The 8,614-nt window shown below is 34.9% G+C and overlaps 1 protein-coding gene across 8 annotated transcripts in view; it reads left to right on the plus strand.

The window, feature by feature from the left end:
• LOC106884166 (protocadherin Fat 4) overlaps positions 1–8,614 on the plus strand; it is a 693,587-nt gene that overhangs the window by 596,691 nt on the left and 88,282 nt on the right. The gene's annotated exons all lie outside the window — the stretch shown is intronic.

An 8,614-nucleotide genomic window follows, 5' to 3' on the forward strand; every position in this document is an offset into this window, starting at 1 on the left:
ACATTCGAGCGAGATCGTTGCCAGTGCCGCTGGACTGGCTCCTGTGCAGGTGGCACATAAAATACACCATTTTGAGCGTGGCCATTGCCAGTACCGCCTGACTGGCCTTCGTGCCGGTGGCACGTAAAAGCACCCACTACACTCTCGGAGTTGTTGGCGTTAGGAAGGGCATCCAGCTGTAGAAACTCTGCCAAATCAGATTGGAGCCTGGTGTAGCCATCTGGTTCACCAGTCCTCAGTCAAATCATCCAACCCATGCTAGCATGGAAAGCAGACATTAAACAATGATCATGATGATGATATATATATATATATTGCATCTAAGCTGAAGTGAAGACAGCATGTTCTTTGTCTATCTCCTTACCTTCTTGGAGGTTTTAGGTAAAATTATACTAATTTGTCCATTTGTTTTAATTTAATTTAATTCTATGTATTTATGCAGCTGAGGATTGCAGCTGAGGATTGCAGCTGAGGATTGCGGTTATGGTTGTGTTGTTCAATTAAATGGAGTCGCTTGAAACGATCGTACTGCATTACCTCTGGATCTCCTGTTGCTTATTTTGGTGTGTGTGTATATATATATATATATATATATATATATATAGTTAATTCAAGGAAGTCATATCCCGATTACATATTATATAATCCAAGGTATTCCACTGGTGTAATCCCTATCATATAATGTGAAAATCATTGGTATATGTTCAGGGTTATTGAAATTATCAATATTGGGGGGAAAACAAGAAGAAAATAGGGAAGAAATGGATGTAAGTAATAATTTATTTGTATGTTACAAAAAGATGACATCTTTTTTTTAAAAAACATAACCGTACAAATAAATTGAATGACAGGTTGAAAGCTCAAAAAATAAATTAAAATAAAATATACATTTTATTTTATTTTTATTTTTTATTTTATTTTATTTTAATTTACTTTTTGAGCTTTCAACCTGTCATTCAATTTATTTGTACGGTTATGTTTTTAAAAAAAAATATGTCATCTTTTTGTAACATACATATAAATTATTACTTACATCCATTTCTTCCCCATTTTCTTCATCTTGTTTTCCACCCCATATATTTGCCAGTGCTGCCTGACTGGCTCTTGTGCAAGTGGCACGTAAAATGTACCATTCAAGCATGGTTGAAGCCAGTGCCACCCGACTAGCGCCTGTGCCAGTGGCATGCAAAAAGCAGCCACTATATTCTCGGAGTGGTTGGTGTTAGGAAAGGCATCCAGCTGTAGAAACCTTGCCTGATAAGATTGGAGCCTGGTGCAGCCTCTTGGCTTGCCAGTCCTCAATCAAACCTTCCAACCCATGCCAGCATGAAAAACGGGCGTTAAACGATGATGATGATGATGATGATATACATATATATATATATATATATATATATATATATATATATATATATATATATATATATATATATATATATATAGTTGGAATTTACAAAAAAACAAAACAAAAGACGAAGACGAGTGTGTAAACAACAAATAGATGTATTAGTTTAACGTTCGGGAAGTGAGAAAGTCTTTTACGTTTCGAGCCTACGCTCTTCAACTGAAAGGAACAGAGAAATAAGCAGAGAGAAAAAATAAAAAGGGTTTAGTGGCTAGCGATCAATCATGGCGAATATATGTATATGTGTGTGTGTGTATATAATGTATGTATATAAACGCATGTTATATATGTGTCTATGTAATGTATATATGAATGTGTGTGTGTGTGTGTATGTTCTTCTTTTTAATCTAGGGTTAATTTTGATGAGTCACCTGCTTGTAGCAAGGACTGTGTCTTGCTTTGTTCATCATTCTTTAAATCTTAAGGCCTTGCACATTTCTATTGTCCATGTATATTTATATGTATGCATACATAACATGCATACATAGTACTCATGCATGTATGGTTTTCTATCCCAGGGTCTGATTTTAACCATAATATGTTTCTTTATTAGCCACACAGGGCTCAACATAGAGGGGACAAAATACAAATGTAGAGTTTTTCTTTTCGAAGGGGGCGAAAACAAAGTAGAAAAAAAAAAAAAAATGAGGTAAAAAAAAAATTATTTCTAGCTGTTTTACCATTTATCTGATAATAAGGGTGAGAGCGAAAGAGAGAGAGAGTGTATGTGTGTGTTGTGACTTTATTCACAACCTATCAAATAAAGAATAAAAAGAAGGAAATGACATGAGGTGGAAAACCGGACACCAGTGAGATTTTTTGTATTTGACTTCTAATGGTTTCTGGTTTTGGCCCACGGCCAGCAATTTCAAGAGGAGGCGTTTAGTCCATACCACTGACCGCAGTATTTGAGCATCACTTTTTTTTCTCAAACTCAAAATGATGAAAAGTTGGCAGGAGCAGGATTCCGAGTTGAAATCCTGCCAAAATCAACTTTGCATCTTGTCCTTTCTGGGTCAACAAAATACAGCACCAATAAAGAACTGGGGTCAATGCAATTGAATAAACCCCCTCCCTTCAAACTGCTGACCTTCTGCCTAAAGAAGAAACATCTGACTAATACTTAAGGTTACATTGAGTTATTGTTACAGATTGGGAAGCTAAGCAAGTTAGCCTTGCGGTTAACAAGTTTGCTTCATAACCACATTGATCAGAGTTTGATCCCACTATGCACCACCTTGGGAAAGTATTTTCTACTGTAGCCTTGGCTTGACCTTGGTGGACAAGAAACAATGCTCACGTAAAAAGCACCCACTACACTCTCCATTCACTTTTGCCAAATGTCCTCAAATGCTTTATTGACCCTGAAAGAATGAAAAGCAAAGTTGACCTTAGCAAAATTTGAACTCAGAACATAGAGACAGATATGTGCTGCCATCTGCTGGTATGCTACAGAACTAGTTTGGGAACTTTTTGATGCCACCTTGTATTTTTTTTTTGACCCTGAAAGAATGAAAGGCAAAGTTGACCTTAGCAAAATTTGAACTCAGAACATAGAGACAGACAAAATACCACTAAACATTTTGCTCAGCATGCTACCAATTCTGCCAGCCTGCCACCTCAAAACAAGAACAAAATAAAATAATAAATATAACTTTTATTGATGTTGGTGAGAGAGATAAGAAGTTTCAAGAAGTTATCATATTGTTTATATTTAAAAGTTTTGTAGCAGAATATGGCAAATGAGAATTGTAGACCTTTGATAAGAAAGCAAACATTGTATACATACATTAATTTAATAGTATTAGACGAGAAGAAGAAAAGCAAGAAGGATATTAAAATCTATGATTCTTGACTACAAACATTTACTTTGTAGATTTAAATGACACCCAGTATTGACAATTTTATAACTTTAAAGTTCCCTGACATAATAATTATTGTAAACAAAATATTCATGTCATTGACATTGTGTAAACATCAAATATAAGTTGAACAAGAAAACTTTTGGAAGAGGCCGTTTAAAAGTTTGTTCTTTACTGTTGTTTGTTTGTTTTTTTAGTGTCTTTAAATATTGCTTTTACATATAACCATATAATTCTAAATGTTTAGGCATGTGTGTTTGTGTGTGTATATGTGTGTATGTGTGTGTGCATGTATATGTGTGTCTGTACACACACTCGCATGTGTGTGTGTAATATATATATATATATTTTTTCACATGTATCCATGTTATTCTAAATTTTTATTCTCTCACACACATATATAATATAACATATAACCATGTAATTCTAAATTTTTACTTTGTGTGTGTGTGTGTGTGTGTGTGTGTGTGTGTGTGTGTGTGTGTGTGTGTGTGTGTGTGTGTGTGTGTGTGTGTGTGTGCGTGAAGGCACATGGTTTTGTGGTTAGGTTATTTGGCTTGTGATCATAAGCTCATGAGTTCAAATTCCAGTGGTATGTTGTGTCCTTGAGCAAGACACTTTATTTCACACTGCTCCAGGCCTCTCAGCTGGCAAGAATAAGTAGTACCTGTATTTCAAAGGGCCAACCTTGTCAAATTCTGTGTCATGTTGAATCTTCCTGAGAATGATGTTAAGGGTACACATGTCTGTGGAGTGCTCAGCCACTTGCATGTTGATTTCATGAGCAGGCTGTTTCATTGATTGGATCAACTAGAACTTCATTACCAATGAAGTACCAGTTATATATTTAGGATATTTGGCTCATGATCATAAGGTCACAGGCACAAGCTGAGGGTCTGTCTGCCATTATTATTTTCTGAAACAAAGATTATACAGAGTTAGCAAAAAATGCAGCAATGAGCCCAAAATGGTATGTCCTCAAATACCTTACACACCCTGTATATATGTATATATATATATATATATATATATATATATATATATATATATATATATATATATATATATATATATATATATGCTCTCACATACACACATACACCATTCAAAGAATTATTAACTTAATCTAAGAAATTTTCTAATCTACTCATCAATTATTCACATCTCCAGCAATTAGCAAGAATCGTGGTAACAAAATCTATGATCATACAAAATATAACTCCAGTTTAGTTTTTTTTTTTTTTTAGGTTGGAGGTGGGTGGAGCCATTTAGTGAGAATTTATTATTTCACTGTGAAGTTCAACAAAAGATTTCAAAATCAGTCCTTTTATCAATTCATATTAATAATTACTTTGAAAGTAAAGTGAAAAGAAACAAGAATTTTCACAGAAAATTTTATCATGTTTAAACACATCACAAATATTGCCAAAGTTAACAATCGAAAAAGTTGAAATTTACAATCCATCAGTATTTTTGATAAATTATGGAAATAAACTTAGCAGAAAATGTGAAAAGACAATTTCATGTTCTACATTTATATTTAAAACTAAATTCATTGTGAAGGTTTTCTGCTTATATATATATAGTTTAGTATATCATAATGAACAATCTTTTAACAAATTCTCAAGTTTAGATATAATCTTATTTTAAAACATTCATATATTTCAGATATAGTTTAGTCTGGAAAATAAGCAAAGCTCAGCTTGTTTTTTGTTGCTGGTAGTGTTTATGACTACAATGATTATATTATCTGCTAGACAGATAACACAAACTTTATAGAGAGAGATATAGAGATATCAGTGTAACCAAAATTAGATAATTATGACAAGTTCTTTCTCTCTCTTTCCTCTTCATCATCATCATCATTTTAACATCAGTTTTCCATGCTGGTATGGGTTGGTTGGTTTGAGAGGAGCTGGCTTCAGTCACCTGTTTTGGCCTGGTTTCTTCAGCTGGATGCCCTTCCTAACTCCAACCACTTTTACAGAGTGTACTGGGTGCATTTTTATGTGGCACCAGTATGGGTGCATTTTTATGTGGCACCAGCATGGGTGCATTTTTACATGGTGCCCGCATGAGTGCATTTCTTTATGTGACACCAATACAGGGACTTTTTACGTGGTGTCAGTCAGGTGTGTGTGTAATCCCAAAGATTCCACAAATTTTCTGTGTTTAAAAAAATATAAACAAAACATGAGTGTGTGCAGCTATATTCAACACACACATATACATTCAATCATGGAAAGATATTCACTGCAGAAACTGTCTCTGGAAGAGAAATTTTCTTTATAGACAATATGTCTGAAAACCATACCACTAGGCCATGAATGAGTGTTTGAATTTAAGAAACTTCAAAAATATTAATCTTCACTTTCTAAATTTTTCTCTCTATCTCTCCTAAGTATGAATAACTATGAAGCTCCTTAACAAGAACTTGCTTTACCCCAACTTCTTCTCCATACCTTGACCTCCATCTAATATAAGGATGCACTTCCTTCTCAGATTTGGTAGATTTGTGAGCTGCATGGTGACCTCGGTGATGCTGGTAGCAGGAAAAAAAGTACCCAGTACATATTGTAAAGTGGTTGGTATCTGGCCATAGAAACCATGCCAAAGCAGACACTAGAGCACAGTGCAATCCTTAGACCCATCAGATTTTTGTCAAACTGTTTAAGCCAGAGGTGGGGAAACTTTTTAGCGTAGCGGGCAAAAATTTCCAAAGTAAAAGGTCCTCAGGCGGATCACAAGTTCTAACTCTTATATCTGTGTAAATCTTGTATATATCTCTATATAATTCGATATACATTAATATAGATAAGTTTAACACATTAAATTAATGTGTAACATCTTCATTAATGCCACCACTGAATTTAAAACATTTATATTACTTATGCGGTATTCTATATTTTTCAGCTAGAGTGTAGTTGGGTCTCAAGGGGGTGGTACAAACCTAGTAGTATGTGTTTTATAGCGAAAGCAAAATTTTTCTCTACCCCCTCCACACACACACACACACACTGCCCCCTTTAGGCACCAGTGCCCATCTGGACTGTCTCAATGCCCACCAGGGGTGCAGTAGTGCCCACTTTGAGAACCCATGTCTTAGAGAGATGTCTAAACAAAAACCAGTCATCTCTCACTCTCAGCGGTTGAATGAATGGCTGTTGACTCTACTGAATTCATCTACTCTTTGACAGGTTTGTTTTGTGTCCTGCAAGCTGTCCAACAAAGGCCATCCTCCTTTCCCAAGCAGGCTTGGTAGAGTTGCCAATGGTCTGACCATGCAACAGGTTGTATTGTAACACTAGGAGTGACTTGATTTATGAGGGCTATATACTCAACTAAAACCCTTAAAGCTGGTGCCCCAGCATGGCTGGGAGCCCAAGACTGAAAGCAATAATACGTCAAGAGAGAAAGAAAAAAGAATTGAAACAGTTTATCTTTTATTCCATGTTTATAAATTGATTTAACATGTTCTTCCATTAAAATACTACATATTTACTGATCTTTATGCTTGACGCTGTTTCAAAAGATTCCTTAATGTTTGGAACAATGGCCTTTATTTATTTACTGTATTTGGTTGCTTGAAAATAGAAAATGACAATGTATGTCACAATACATATTGAAATTTCAAAAATATCCTTCTTTTTTTTCCCCCACCACTGACTTCCTTTCTAAACTAAGACATAAATTTTAATGAGAAATGTTGAATCATAGAAGAGTTTTATTTAATATCTAAAAGCATATTCTTTGTCAAAGGGTTAAGAATAGGGTTTGTTTTGGGGTTTGTGTAAGTGTGTGTTAAAATTCTTCAGCATCCTTTGATTGATAATATATATGTATACATCAACTTCATAGTTCTTTTATGTTGCTTTTCTAATTAAAGATAGCAACCGTGTTTAAAACACTGCAACCATTCATGTATGTCTGTGTGTCCAACTGAATCCATTAAGGTCTTTCTGAAGTCAATTGTTTTCTTTCATCCAAATTTAATTATCCTTTTGTTCAAGAACGACATAAATACTAGCGATTATGTCATTATAGTCATATAGGTTTCTCAACGAACATAAGTCGTTTTTATTTTTATTTCAATTTGTTTTATTTTACTTCTTGTTTCACTAACTTTAAAACAAGATTGTTCACAAACGGTTTAAATATATAACACAAAGACACACATACACATGCATTCTTAAGATTAATCTCCAGCACTATTGTGAATTGATCTCCTACGTTCTTTGGTCAATTGTAATTTATGAAGTACATTTAATTCTATAGTCAGCTGTTAACAGCTTTTTTTTTTTGTATTCAAAGATTAACAAATTTATTGGCGAATACAATTCTATATTAAAGTATCTCTGGAGAAAATATAATTGTAGTTATTTATTTATTTTATTTTTTCCTCTCTTTCTCTTATTCACTCTCTCATTTCCATGTGTTTTTTTTTAATATTATTATTATTATTAATTAAGTGAAAACAGTGTCTTTAGCTTGAATTTCTCAATGGTGGGTGTTAATAGATAGTTGGTCATGCTTCAATGGTCTCTACATTGGATGTTCTTTTAGTTTGCTTTTGAATTATATGGTTCTAGGTTCAATCCTACTGCATAGCATTTCAAGTAGATTTTCTTACCACAACCACAGATTATAAATCTATGTTTTGTGAGTGAAATTTGGTTGACAGAAACTGCAGGCACCTACTATATAAGAACCTACACACACACACACACACACACACACACACTATATATCATCATCATTGTTTTAACACCCACCTGCTTGCATGGTTCAGATGGAATTTGTTGAGGTAAATTTTCTATTGTCAGATCCTCTTCCTGATGTCAATCCTCACCAGCTTCCAGGCAAGGTAATATTCACCCACAGCCAGACATGTCTTTGATAAAAGACTAGTTCACAACCATCACATGTCAACACATAGGTGCATGCAAACACACACACACACACACACACACACACACACACACACACACACACAACAGGCTACCAAGTTCACTCACAAAGCTTTGGTTGGCCCAGAGTTATAGGAGAAGACACTTGCCCAAGGTCCTATACATTGGGATCAGACTCAAAACTATATCATTAGAGAGCAAGCTTTCTGTATGTGAAGTGAGTTGGCAGAGCTGATCACTAGTTGTGATGTCGTGGCATCGATGCCAGGCCGTGATTCTTGTTATACAGATGTTCGTCGCTGGCTGAGAATTTCTTGTCTGCTTATTTATCGTGGTGAAGCTGAGTCACCTAACAGAATCGAAGAGAGAGATGTGCCGCGGTAGTTTGGTGTGGTGTACATAGTAAGTCGTGTTGACGCTGGTGGTGTAGAGGCTGCTTG

The sequence above is a fragment of the Octopus bimaculoides genome, chromosome 1, assembly GCF_001194135.2.
Source record: "Octopus bimaculoides isolate UCB-OBI-ISO-001 chromosome 1, ASM119413v2, whole genome shotgun sequence".
NCBI classification, from domain to species: Eukaryota; Metazoa; Mollusca; class Cephalopoda; order Octopoda; family Octopodidae; genus Octopus; species Octopus bimaculoides.